At 32.2% G+C, this 15,506-nt stretch overlaps 1 pseudogene; it reads right to left on the reverse strand.

Annotated features, from left to right (window-relative positions):
* Positions 1-824: 824 nt before the first annotated feature.
* LOC111388167 lies at positions 825-3,124 on the reverse strand (annotated as a pseudogene).
* Positions 3,125-15,506: the final 12,382 nt, after the last annotated feature.

A 15,506-nucleotide genomic window follows, 5' to 3' on the forward strand; every position in this document is an offset into this window, starting at 1 on the left:
CAAGACAATTTAATTAAAATCAAATTTTAATTAAATATCGAATTAGAATCCAATTCTAATTTCTAGTTTATATTCGGGTGAACAATTAATTAAAATCAAATTTTAATTAAGCATTAAATTAGAGTTTGACTCTAATTTAAATTGAATCAATATTTTAATTTAGGATAACACTCCTAAATAAAATAAAATTCAATTGGGGTCAAAGTTTAATATTTAAGTTAAAATCTAATTTTAACGAAAATATAAAATATTGTCAATTTTTAAATAAGATTTTAATTTGGATTAAAATTAAAATTATGGGTCAAACCCATTTAAAATATAATTTTAAAATCAATTTTAAAATCAAATTCAAAACACTTTTGAAAATTGCAAATTTGACCCAATTGGAAAAATTAATAATAGGGGCTTCCATATTCGTAAATTGCAGAAATGCCCTCCATTTAAAATCACAGATTGACCCCTTTTACATAATTGCAGCCAGGCCCCCACAATTACACTAATTGCAGAGAATCCCCCGTCTCCACCAACTAACGGAAAACCCTAAATTATCACCCAAATAAAATCCTAGAATTTCTACCTCTAGATTCCATCGCCGCCCTTATCCACCTGCGACGGAAGCCGCTGGAACAGCTTCCGGACGCTACTGCCTGAGAAGCAGCAGGAGCGACAGTGCTCGCTGCCCGTGTCGGCGAACGCTGTCGCGTCCTGCGCCATTGCCGGCGGCAGCCCATCTTTTGGGGGCTTTTTTTTTATTATTTATATTCCGACCCAAAAATTGTTTTTCTTTTCAAAACAGATTTTAGGAATAAGAAAAATCAATTCACTTAAAAAGCTAGAAACAAGAAAATAACAAGATCAACTTTTGATTGCTCAACACGTAAATCAATTCCTAACAAACGCAAAGTAGGCTCTAATACCATTGGTGGGAATCTACTTATACATGCACAACGAAAAATTAAAATTATTTAGATTCCCACCGAGGATCCCTTTGTGTTTAGGTAGAAATCGTGATAAATATTGTATCTTTGAAGAATTCTGCAAACCTTTTGCTTTTCTTTTTCATTCCAACAATCTTGATTCGCCACCCACAGCTGTCCAATTGTCCAGCCTCTAACGGTGGTCCACACAGAGAATAAGATTGCAACTACTAGGATTTTCTCCTCTTGTGCTAGCAAGAATAATTATGAGAAAAACTATATGGATTGAAAACCCTAGCCATGTATTTATATAAGCCCAAACGGGCCTGCCTCGATCCAATATTTAATTAATCCATTTAATTAAATTCAGGCCGTGAATTAATTAATCTAATTAATTAATTCAAGCCTATAAATAACCAATCCAATTAATTAACTTATCCAACGATTGTTAAATTAATTAATTGACAAATTGCAATCTTTCAATTCTTTTTTGTGTGTGACCCATCAGGTTTTCGATCACGATGCCTAACGACGTGAAATATTATTTTGATCTAATCAAAATTGATAAATTAAAATACCCTTTTAATTTATCGTCAATTCACACTCGCCGTCCTAGATTGACATCTAGCAATGTGTCGGGGCAATACATGTGACGGAAAATGTCACGTGGTATGACAAAACCAAACTCGTTCGTTTACCGTGAAACTATAATCCCTTTCATCAATATGATCTGATCAATTACGAGATATGGAAGTGTGTCAAACTCGATTATCGATCATATCTTTCACTCTCCACTATTAAGTCAATATAAGTCGAAAACTTCTTTTCGACTCATCATCGACTTAATTGAATGAAGCGCAGATCATAATCTCCTACTATCTAAGAGTGACGAATCCTTTATTGATCAATCACAACCTTCATACGATTCTTGACGTACCTGAACGATATCGTATTAGTGGCCTTTTGCAGAGCAGCATCCAACACCGCGAAAGTATGACTGTCCTCATATAAGGTACCATGACGACCTTAAATCAAAGGACTAATTTCACTACCGAACGTTAGAGATTAACCACTGACACTCAAATAGTTATCCATGTGGAATTCCTTGGTGGGTCTCCAATGTTTTGTTCTTTAACAAAACATCCACGTGTTCATTTAAGTGTCACCACACTTTAGCTTGTGAGATCAACTACTTACTTCACAAGTAAGAAATGCCACACGTGATGGTCTATCCGTAATAACGATACATATCTCGTTATTACTTACGACCACGGACAATTTAAGATTCAATCAGATGTAATTTGTATCTCACAATCACAACTCCTTGTGATTAACAAATTACGTAGATTTGAATCTACGGACTCTATTATTTATTTAATTGTCTATTAATTAAATAATAGATCTGTTATTAAATTGCATTAATTATATATCAAAAGTATTTATGTCCAAAGTTGATTGGATTTAGGGTATAATACTTACAACATCTTGGTGTACATTAGTGGGAATTCAAAAAGTGTTGGGCACGATTTTTTTTAATTTTCGAACCATGTGTCATCAAGTGGCACAATGTCAATCACGATGTCAAAAAAAGAATATACATATAGCATGATTTAAATAACAACTACATAGTCAGCACCCATTTTGCACCACTGGCGGTGCAACCACCTTCTTCCGTTTCTTAGTTGCCCTATTTTCTGATGAACTGGAATAAGAAATCTGATTCGGTGACGTTGAAGTCCTCTTCAATGTAACACAGATGGGCTCCAACTCGCCGGAATTTATCCTATGCGGAAAATTCAGCAATGTTCGTGAGCCACGAATATGATACGCTGCCCTGTCATAGGCCAATGCAGCATCCTCCGTTGTCTCATATGTACCTTGCCATACTCGGGACCCATTTTTTGACGGATTCCTCATCTTCGCTGCAAATTTTCCCCACGACGGCCTCCTAACACCTCTATAATTCTTCACCCTAGGCACCTCCGTCGAGGCTCCACCCTCTCCATAGTCATCTCCCCAACCCTTTCGGCTGGCGCCTCTGTAGAAGTGGTGGAGATAGCTGGCAGCCACCCTACACTTGTAGCATCATTGCCTACACCATACATAAACATATCATTAGAATAATTTTCACCAGAGAATCTTATCGGAGTTCGTGAGTCATCAAGAAGCTCAAAGTCAGCTTCATAATCGCCATTTTCGTATACCATTTTTCTTATTCTTACAAATATCGAAGCTTTTTATTAATGCTTTTTAAGGTTCGACAGAGACGGACTGAGACACACAGAACACAAAAGATAGAGATAGATGTATGGATATTTATGAGATTGAAATATTTGACGAAGGTGAAAGGTTCATGAATATATATATGTGCAATTCAAAGCACTTAGTCGAAGAACATGAGTTTCTGGGAAGATTCTGAAATGAGAGGATAATGGAATAGAGTATTTTCTTCACATGGATAATTTGAGAAATTCAACTAGCCGTCATTTATGTGATCGAAATTAGCAGATTCCTTGAATTAGCCCCTGTTTGGTGGGGGAAGAGAATCAATTTTTTTTAAAGTAATTTTTAATAAAAATTAATAAATATGTAGTTCAAAAGTTGTGGATCTCATAAAATATGTGGTTAAAAGTAATTGTTGACTTTAACTTATATTAAAATCAATCCCCACCTAGCAGGGACTTAGAATAAATTTGACAATTAAATTTTGGGGGAGTTGGTTAATTATTCCTCTTTCAATGTTTCTTGGTCAAATGGCCTCCAATTATGAAATACAATAAACAAACAATGTCAAATGTCATAAAATATCCACACTGTGGGAAAATATTCTAATACCCATATCAATCCAATTAATTCCCATATTCAAGTTTAGGTTTCGAATCACAATTACGTGTTTTCTCATCTTCAACTACCATACTTGTTACTTTAAAATTCTCTTATCTATTATATTCTTCACCTATTTTGAGTATCTTTTGAGCATTTGAACAAGAGTTTGATAAGCATACTATCTACATTGAAAAATTTCATTACATTTGAAGAAAGAAGAAAGACACTTTTAGAAATTTCATGTATATTGTACATTTATTGAATAATATTTTAGTTGGTGTTATTTTTTGTGTTGTTTGCAGCTATAAGATAATAATGGTGCTCAAACTGTTATTTGATAGATAGAACGGCACTCCAGTCGTTTTCTGCTACGAAAAACGACACTACAGTCGTTATCTATTGTAGTTTAGTTTTTCAATGAAAAGATCTCTAATAATGGACTATCTAATGTATTGAACATATAAATGTTGATCATGTCACGAAGAACAATTGAAACGATATGCCTGATATGTTATCGAATTAGTGAAAGTACAAGTACAATATATACATAATAATAAATAGACAATATATCTTTCAAATTTTGTAAGAGGCATGTCTATCTTGCCACTTAAATAAGTTTAATTTATCGATTATCGAGGGCAAGGACAAGCTGTGGTTGTTTATACTCGCGTATATAGATAGAACGACACAAGTGTCGTTTCATTATCAGTAATGACACTTGTGATGTTCTGTTGAGTTCTTCAATATTTTGCTTATTTTCTAACACAACAACCTCAAACATTGGACCCTATAACTTAAGATAGTCAGAAAGGTTGATCACGTGACAAAAAACGTTGAAATGATATAGATTATAAGATATCGAGTTAGTGACATTACTAGTAATTGTAATGATTCGTTAGAAAATATAATTAATTAGCACATCTCTCAACTTTTGTAAACGGCATGTCCATCTTATAACTAAAATGAGTTCAACTTATTGGTTCTCAGGACATGAATGTGTCATGACTTCATAAACTAGTGTTTATAGACAGAACAACACAAATATCGTTTAACAACTCTTGTGCCGTTCTGTTGATTTCTCTAAAAATTTGCTTACTTTCCAATGTAATGACCTCAAACACTGGATCCCCAAACTTAAGAAAGATAGAAAGGTTGACCATGTTACAAGAATGGTTGATTTGACATAGGTTATACGATATTAAATTGGTGAAATCATAAGTCATTGTATTAATTCGTTAAAAAATATCACATCTCACAACTTTTGTAAATGGAACACCCATCTTTCAATTTAAATGAGTTCAATTTATTGGTTCTCGAGGCATGGATGGGCCTTGGTTCCGGATACTTTGTTTATTGACCAAACGGCACAAGTGTCGTTTAATGGATTTTGTGTCGTTTTATTGATTTCTCAATATTTTGCTTATTTTCCAACACAATGATCTCAAACCTTGGATCATCTAACTTAAAATGGTTAGAAAGGTTGATCATGTGACAAAAAAATGGTCGAATTGACATAGGTTATACGATATCGAGTTGATAAAATCACATGTCATCGTATTGATTCGTCGGAAAATATAATTAATTGAGCAAATCTCACAACTTTTGTATATAGAACTACCATCTTTTAACTAAAATGAGTTCAATTTATTGGTTCTTGAGGCATGGATGAGTCGTGGCAGCATATACTTGTGTTTATAGATAGAACGACAAAAGTATCGTTTAACGGCTCTTGTGCCATTTTGTTGATTTCTCAAATATTATGCTTATTTTCTAACGCAATGACCTCAAACTTTGGATTCCCTAACTTAAAAAAGTCAGAAAAGTTGATCATGTGGCAAAAAACGGTTGAATTGACATAAGTTATACGATATCGAGTTGGTGAAATCATAAGCCATTGTATTGATTTGCTAGAAAATATAATTAATAAGCACATCTCTCAAATTTTGTAAATGACATGCCCATCTTTCAACTGAAATTAGTTCAACTTATAAGTTCTTGGGGCATGAATGAATCGGGCTGCGTATACTTATGTTTATAGGTAGAACGACACAAGTGATGTTTAATGGCACTTGTGTCGTTCGGACGATTTCTCTGATATTTTATATCTTTTCTACTACAACGATCTCAAGTATTGGACTCCCTAACTTAAGAAAGTCAGAAATATTGATCATGAGACAAATAACAGTAGAATTCACATAGATCATACGATATAGAGTGGAGAAATCACAAGTCGTTATCTACATTCGTTAGAATATATAATTAATGAGCACATCTCTCAAACTTTGTACATGACGTGTCCATCTTGCAACTTAAATAAGTTCAAATTATCGATTATTGGGGATCGGATGGGTCGTGGCAGCTCATACTAGTGTTTAAAGACAAAATGACACAAGAGACGTTTAACGGCATTTGTGCCGTTCTAATTATTTTTTTCCGATATTTTTGCATCTTTTCTACTACAACGACTTCAAGTATCGGACTCCCTAACTTAAGAAAGTTAGAAATATTGATCATGTGACAAATAACGGTAGAATTGACATGGATTATACGATATAGAGTTGGAGAAATCACAAGTCGTTATCTACATTCATTAGAAAATAAAGTTAATGAATACATCTCTCAAATTTTGTACACGACGTGTCCATCTCGCAACTAAAATGAGTTCACATCATTGATTATTGGGGATCAGATGGGTCGTGGTGGCTCATACTAGTGTTTAAAGACAAAACGACACAAGAGATGTTTAACGGCATTTGTGCTGTTCCAATTATTTTTTCAATATTTTGCATCTTTTCTACTACAACGACCTCAAGTATTGGACTCCCTAACTTAAGAAAGTCAGAAATATTGATCATGTGATAAATAACAGTAGAATTGACATAGATTATACGATATAGAGTTGAAGAAATCACAAGTCGTTATCTACATTCATTAGAAAATAGAGTTAATGATCACATCTCTCAACTTTGTACACAACGTGTCCATCTCGCAACTGAAATGAGTTCAAATCATCGATTATCGAGGATAGGATGGGTCGTGGCGGCTTGTATTAGTGTTTAAAGGCAGAATGACACAAGTGACGTTTAACGACAATTGTGCCGTTCCGATGATTTTTCCGATATTTTGCATCTTTTCCACTACAACGACCTTAAGTATTGGACCCCTTAATTTAAGAAAATCAGAAATGTTGACCATGTGACAAATAATGGTAGAATTCACATAGATTATACGATATAAAGTTGGAGAAATCACAAGTCGTTATCTACATTCGTTAGAAAATATAATTAATGAGCACATCTCTCAAACTTTATACATGATGTGTCCATCTTGCAACTTAATTTAGTTCAAATCATCGATTATCGAGGATCGGACGGGTTGTGGTGGCTCATACTAGTGTTTAAAGACAGAACAACACAAGCGACGTTTAACGACACTTGTGTCGTTCCAATGATTTATCCGATATTTTGCATCTTTTTCACTACAACGACCTCAAGCATTGAATCTCTTAACTTAAGAAAATCAGAAATGTTAACCATGTGACAAACAATGGCAGAATTAACATAGCTTATACGATATTGAGTTGGAGAAATCACAAGTTGTTATCTACATTCGTTAGAAAATATAGTTAATGAGCACATCTCTAACTTTGTACACGACGTGTCCATCTTGCAACTAAAATGAGTTCAAAAGCACAAGTGATTATATTATTTTCAACATAATACAAGTACTGAGCATATCTCTCAATTAACATAGGTTATACAATATCGAGTTGGTGAAATCACAAATCATGTTACTGATTCGTTAGCAAATATAATTAATGACCACATTTCTCAATTTTTGTAAAACGGCATGGCCATCTTGTAATTGAAATGAGTTCAACTTATTGGTTTCAGGGGCATGAATGAGTCATGACTTCATACACTCATGTTTATAGAGAGGATGTCATTTTCTTTACAGTAATGGCACTTGTGCCATTCTAATGAACAAATTATATTTTGATAACGGCACTTGTGTCGTTCTTTTAGAACTTTTCACTCAGTAATGGCAAAAGTGCCATTCTTAATGACATTTTCATCATCTAAACCACACTTGTGCCGTATTCTTAGAACTTTTCATTTCAGTAATGATACAAGTGTCGTTCTCAATGGCCTTTCATCCTCAAACACTAGATTTGTAAAGTACAAAAGAAAAGTAGATCATGTGACAAAGAATGATTAAAATGACATAGATTATTTGATATAAAGCCGATGAAAGCAAAAGTAATTCTATTATTTTCAACAAAATACGAGTAACGAGCATATCTCTCAATTTTTTTAAATGTCATATCCATTTTACAACATAAATGAGTTCAACTTATTATTTCTCGAGACACAGAAGGGTTGCGGCTGTTTAAAATAGGGGTGTAAGCAATCTGATTTTACCGATTTTTGACAAAATTTCAAATCAAACCCTTAAACTGGTTTGAGAAAAATTCAAACCTAAACCAAACCATTTTGAATGGTTTAAAAAAACTCAAACCTAAACTTAACGGTTTGATCCGATTTTAAATCGCCGATTTCGACATATTTTTTTTGCCTGTCTATTTTTATGCATTAATTCATTGAATTCAATATATATTTATATCTTACTAGCAATAAATCTAAAACAAACTAAGCCCCTGTTTGAACCAAATTTTTGGGACAAAAAAATAAAATTTTGGACCGTTATCCCACAAGTCCAATTGTTTTTGTTGACCTGCTATTTCATGTATGGGACCCAGCATTCTCTCCAACGATCAATTTTCTAATTATGATGATATAGAAAATATGGGTCAAACAGAGGCTAAATATATCTACTATAAATTTAAATACCAACTAAATCAAAATGAAATTAAAATAAACTAAAACATAGTTTTTTTCATTTTTTTTCACATTTTTTAGGCTAATGACGATATAATAACGTTACAATACAAGTCTACTAAACTAGAGATAAGGCCCTGAAAAACATAATGATGTCCAATAAGACCTCGTGATCATCATATCTGAAAAAATGATACTGATTAGACAAAGAGAATGACCAACCATAATAATAAAGCAATTGTTTATAATATTTAAATATAGCAATTACACAAGTTTACATTTGTATGATGTTACGAAATGTATTTAATTTCAGATTCTTACCTTAGTTTGTTCCAAAAAAATTATTAATCTAAAACTTTATTCGTAGCAAATATTATCACCGAAGGTCTGTGATTTATTTGTCTCTGATTTGGTATAATAGACTTCAATTCAACCGTGAAGAGGTGTAAAAAATCTAAAAAAGAAGTGTGTGGTGCCGGTGGCTCAAAACTGTGTTAGGTATTGGCTGGAGTTCATCTAAATTCTGAAGAGAAAAATGACATTTGATAGATTATATTAGACTTGAGATTATTAGATATAAATTAGGATTATTGGATAATAATAATATATCTATATTAGAAAATTAGAAATTGACAAAAATACCCACAAATGACAAAACTATTGAATTTTACATATTTGGATGAATTTTCAAAAAAATTCATTTTTTCATTTTTATATATTTTCTCACAGGTCCGGTTTGGTTTTAAACCGTAATTAAAATTTTCAAATCTAAACCAAATCGTTTTGGTTCAAAACCATTTCGTTGACCGGGTCCACATGGCACCAATCGACGATTTCTAAAATGTGGTTTCTGTTCGATTTTTCGGTTTGACGATTTTTACTTACAGCCCTAGCTTAAACTCTCATTCATAGACATAACGGCACAAGTGCCGTTTTATTATCAGTAACGACACTTGAGTTGTTCTGTTGATTTTTTCTTTATTTTCGTTTGTTTCCAACACCACGACCTTTAGAAGTGAACACCCTATGTTGTGCCGTTCTCATAATAATAATAATAGAAGTTTATATTTCGGTAATGTCACTTGTGTCATACTCTTAGAATTTTTCATCTTAATAACAGGACAAGTGTCGTTCTTAGGGAACATGCTAGTGGAAACAAGGGGAACATGTTGGTGCTAAAATATGGAGTATTGAACTAAGTTAACCCATTTGCTTATAACGACATTTGTTCCATTCTCATAGATACTTCTATAAATATAACAACGACACTTGTATTGTTTTAACAAAAGTTAATAATTCATGCAATGTCACTTGTGCTGTTCTCATGTACGGTTATAAGTCCAGAAACGACACTTATGCCTTTTTCTTGAGAAATAACACAATAAAGATACACACCAATATTTAAGAAAAGTCAAACATATCCTACAGAAAAAATCCATCCCTTGGAATAAAGTCATCCTATTGATATGCACATTTTCAAATTTAGTCTACAACTTTTTAACATTCTCTAAAACATCGAAATTCTCAAATTCGAGTGAAAAATATATATAATTTGAAACAAAATAATTTTGAGAGGTATTGCAAAACGTAATCCTAAGCTCTTGTAACACTAGAATCATACACCCCACCACTATAATTGCCATTATTTCAACCACTACCACTATACTGATATGTGCTTCCCCCACTTCAAACATAAGAGATATCACTTCCAAAATCACGACCACCAAAATGCCCATACCACGTCTACCTCCTTATGGAGCTCAACTTGTAAACCAAATCAGCCAATGGGTACCTAATCAGCTGGTGACTTTGTTGATAACGTGAGCAACGTAGGGAATATCAAGGCCACGAGCTGCCATATCTGTCACAACCAAAATTAGTGTGTTTCCACTTTTAAGCGATTTCAATGCTAGTTCTCTTCCCTGGAACAACAGGTAAATCAAAGTCAAATTAAGTAATAATCAATGTAGCGTAATGATACAACGTTTACGCAACTAAAGAATAAAATTATTCAATAAAGTCAAGGGGATACACAACCTTTTAAATTGCCAACTTAAATATATTATTTTGTAGATCAATTTCCAATCTACAAATAAGGGCACTGCAATAAAAGTAGGCAAAACATAATATGAAAAAATTCTGAAATCAACAAGTGTAAAGTTTAATAATGGGACTCAAATAAAATTGGAATTACAGTAAAGCATAATATGAAGAATTTTACTAAAAATGCCGAATTACTTAAATCAAATTACTCATAATACAACTCTCTAAGTTTCAAGGCATATCAAAGAACAAGCACACTTACATATCACAATTTCGGTTTATAGCAATGTTAATAAATGAATTTTTTTTAACCCATCATCTTCAAAACCCCAAATGTATCAAAAATCCATCCACATTAAAAAAAACTCAACTAAAACTAAATTAAATATACAAATAAATCATAAAATGATAAAAAAAAAAGAAGGCAATTTTTACAAATTTTCATTATAAAACTTTCGCAATGAAAGCACAAAATCACATTTCAAAATAACAAAAAAGAAAAAAAATCGGAGAAAATATTTACCTTTTTGGTTGTACTAGCTTGCACCAAAGAGAGGATAAAGTAATGTGAAATAAACTTGAATATATATATATATATAAATTGAAGGATAACTTTATCATTTTAGCAATTAAAACATTTTAAATTTTTTATTCTATTCCAAACTCATTCTCCAACTGGGTCATTTGGCTAAATTCCCCTTATATTTTCTAAATGGGGGAATATTATGTAATTGTTCGATCTTGAAGCAAAATTTTGTCCAATTCGGTCACTGGTTGGATACAATTTATATTTATAAATTGTTCTTGAATTTTTGAGAAATAATTTTTAAAAAAATGTGTGATTAAAATGAGCATGAGAAAAAATTATTTTGATAAATTAGTTTCAAACAAAGGTTCAATCAAAGTCAAACATTAGTTTTAATAACTACAATTCATTATTATCCATGTATTTCATAAGATTCACTACTATTCCCTTTAATATTGTTATTTATAATCCATTTATAAATTTGTCAAATGAGGTTTTTTTCTTAACTAGTCATGTACATTGTGTCGTCACACTCAATTTTCAAACTTCAAATCGAATATCAACCCAAAGACAGTAGAAGGTGAAGGTTCAAAGAAATTACTCACGTAGAGGCATGTTATTTTGTTTTTTCATGATTGAATGTCAAGAAAATGGTCGCATAATAGAGTATATAGAAATACTGAATTTCTTTGTATTAGTGTTTTTAAACAGAGAAGTATCACAAATAACCCAAAACTTACAATTTTTGTAACTCATGTTACACTTGCATAAGACATGTAACACATTTTGTTAGTATATTTCGCGGACGATTTCTACCCCCATCCCAATGCACACCACTTTCACAATCAACGTGAAACCACCATTTCCGACCCTTATTACCATCAACATTGATTCGCACCGCCACTGTCATCACCACCATCGAAGTCTGCCAACCATTGTCAATTCGCATCTTCATACTATTTTACATAGTAAAATACCACCACAAAATCATAATCCCACCACCACCACCACCACCACAATTTCTCCCTTTTTACCCTAAAATTGTATAATTTATGTTTCCCCATCTCATGCCATCAACATTATAACTATCACCAACATTAAATCAATCATCATAAATAAAAAATCAATAAAAGATAGTTACCAAGTATGGAAAAGAAATTAAAAAAACTCAACAACAAGATACGTGACAATGAAGAATCGAAGATGGACAGTGATGATGGATGGTAGTGGAAGAAGGCAAGCGGTGGTGGTCCTATCCGAAGGCAAAGCGGATTGGTGGTGGACATAGGAGAGGATATAGGGGGAGCTTAAACCAGTTTCAACCCAATTACATTTTTATGTTGAATTTTTGTGAAAAAAATATTTTGGGATTTTTTTATATATTAGTTTGGTCTAATTTTTTACTTTTTTAGTCAAACTTCGACTCTCCTGAATGGTCAATTATGGTTGGTGATGTCAAGATGGTGATGATGGTGCTGGTTATAAATGCCCGTGGTAGTGCAATTCATCTAGGCAAAATGCTAGTTTGGCGAGGCCATATTTACTAGGCTTAGGGTCGGATACGGGTTATAATGAATAATACTATTCAGTATTATTGGTGTAAAGTACCAGTTTCATTAAATGATGGTTTCAGTTAAATTGAATATTACATAATTAATTTAATTGAACCGATCAAATGGTCATCTAAATTGCTAATTTAGCACTATTGGTGCTACATAATACCATTCCATTACAATTCGTTTAGACACAATGCTTGATGTCTAATTTTCCCCAAGTTTTATTACAAACAATCTACAAAAGAAAAGAAGAGCATATATAAAAATGGACGTACGCTTTGAAAATCTCTATACAAAATGTAAACTTTTCCTTTGATAATAACCTAAATAATTATTTTCTTATGCATCTTATCCTTGGGAAATTTGAAGCTGACCAAATTGGTCAAATCTTTTGACATTTTGGGCTGAAAGTTTACTATTTCAATTATTTGTGTGCGGTTGCCGGGCGCTCCATGCACGCATATAATATTTATTAATTTTTTTCGTGAACTTAGTTAAATATTTTCTCTATGTACATCCTCTAATTTAGAATTAGAATTTAACTTTTGAATATTTCTATAATATTTATTAATTTTTTCGCAACATTCTATTGAAATGATCTTTACATTGTTATTCCTTCTACCTTCCAAACTCCATTGCATTCCATGTTGCGAAGGCGTCGGTTGCACGTTGAATGGACTTCCAATTGGGCAAAGAAAAGGTATAGTACAATGTAATATTCTTTTATGTGCACGTTTTTCAAATTAAACTATTTTCTTTTAACAGTCACGACACTCAAAAGCATAAACAAATGAAAGAGGGGCGACTACTTTGATTTATTCTTTTAATTGTGTTAATTTACAATCAACTAAGCCATTCAAAATGTACATTTTTTAAATGTTGATTCAAAAGAATTCAGTTGCATAATTATTAGTCTATTAATAAATTATTTCTTTTTTCGGCAATTTAAACTTTTAATCACGAATACCATTTCGTAATTTTCGTTTGTGTTGTGTGTGTGTGTGTGTGTGTGTGTGTGAGAGAGAGAGAGAGAGAGAGAGAGAGAGAGAGAGAGAGAGAGAGAGAGAGACGCATGGACACACATGTAAAAATTCTGGCATATTTTGTAAGTTACCTAGACAAAATGTTAAGTGGCGTAGATTTTAACGGTTAAATTAACCAAAAAATAAAATAAAAATGATATTGATTTTATTGTCTTAACTATGTTACAAGAGTTATTGAAACTAGAGTGCTTAGTTTCAATGATAATAGTAAAATTAGTAAGATTTTATAATATATTTACTCTAAATATGCCACGAGGTTAAGATAAATTGGATAATATTTCAATGTACACAAAACTATAAAGAATCGACAAGCGAATTGCACCGATTAGTCCCAATCCACGACCAATTAAGTCATGATAATAGTGTGGAAAGAAAGAGTTGGGATTGTTAATATTTACATTTTTTTTTTTTGCTAAAAAATTCCTTTTTTATAAAAATTCCTATTTTATATTTACCTCTTATAATTTTCTGAAACCTATATCATTTTCAAATAAAAAATCAATATTTAGTGAGTCAACATTTTTTACGTGTTGCATGCTAGGGTAACGTGTGTGTTAGATTAACGAAATAATATTTCAACTTTTCATATAAAAGGATAACATTTCCCTGGTAACATATGCGTTAATGTATGTTTTATTGAAAAATTAAGGTTCTATAGGATAATATGTTGTATTATCCCATGTTACTAGTGTTAATTAATAATTAGCCTTTTGATTTTGATCGGTTGAAAAACACGTGTTATTTTCCAAAAGTCTAATACGAATCCATTCAACATTATTTTCCACTATCACCATCTCCTCTCACTGTAAGCAGCCATCACGGACCATCACCTCCATCTATCGTTGCTTACCACTATAATCGTCGCCCTTGCACCAACCATCACCAACTCCAAACCATTTTTTTCTCAAACATCGGCATTTGCCGCCACCATCACGCTTGTAACAACAGCTCAAACACTGTCGTTTACCACCACAACACAGCCACCACTCACTGCCATTATATTATGAACGTAGACATAACATAAGGTAACATGCTATGATTAATGGGCCGTTACAACCATTTGACAACATTATGTTTTTGTGAAATTGAAAGACACATACTAAACAAGAATGTTTATGTATGCTCCATTTGTAAGCCCATTAATAATAATTTTTGCATGCCTCACGTCGAAACCTTGTTGAGCTACATATGGAAGACCGCATGGTCTCGTTCACATGGAGATTTAAAAATAAAATTTGCTAGTTAATAAATTAAATAATAATGAATTTACAATGTTAATAAATTTACCCTATCTCGAATAATTTAAATTTTTAAATGAGATAATAAGCAAAATTTTAGCACTAGGTAAAGGACTTGAATTCACGTCTTAACACTACTCATTTATTAAAAAATTGTATATGCTTAACGCTTTAATGATAAAAATAAACCATGCTTAAATGTGGCGATGTAGTCAAGTTTAAATGAATGCTTCTAATCCTTCTCTATTAGCTTAATTTTTTACATGGATAGTTAACAATTGATACTCAACAAATTTTTTAATATCATCAATACGAAGTTCTTGTCAATAATAGAATTGGCTAAATAAAAAGGGTAATTAGTGAATATTCATTAGGAAAAATTTCATCTTTAAGATATTAAGTATAGTCCACTTCAAAATTAAGAAACAAGGTTTCAAATTTCGATTCAATTTTATTTATGAAATAATTAATTAAAAATATATTTTATTAATTTAATGTATTGAGGTCACAAATTATCGA

This window comes from Olea europaea, unplaced genomic scaffold (assembly GCF_002742605.1).
Source record: "Olea europaea var. sylvestris unplaced genomic scaffold, O_europaea_v1 scaffold463, whole genome shotgun sequence".
NCBI classification, from domain to species: domain Eukaryota; kingdom Viridiplantae; phylum Streptophyta; class Magnoliopsida; order Lamiales; family Oleaceae; genus Olea; species Olea europaea.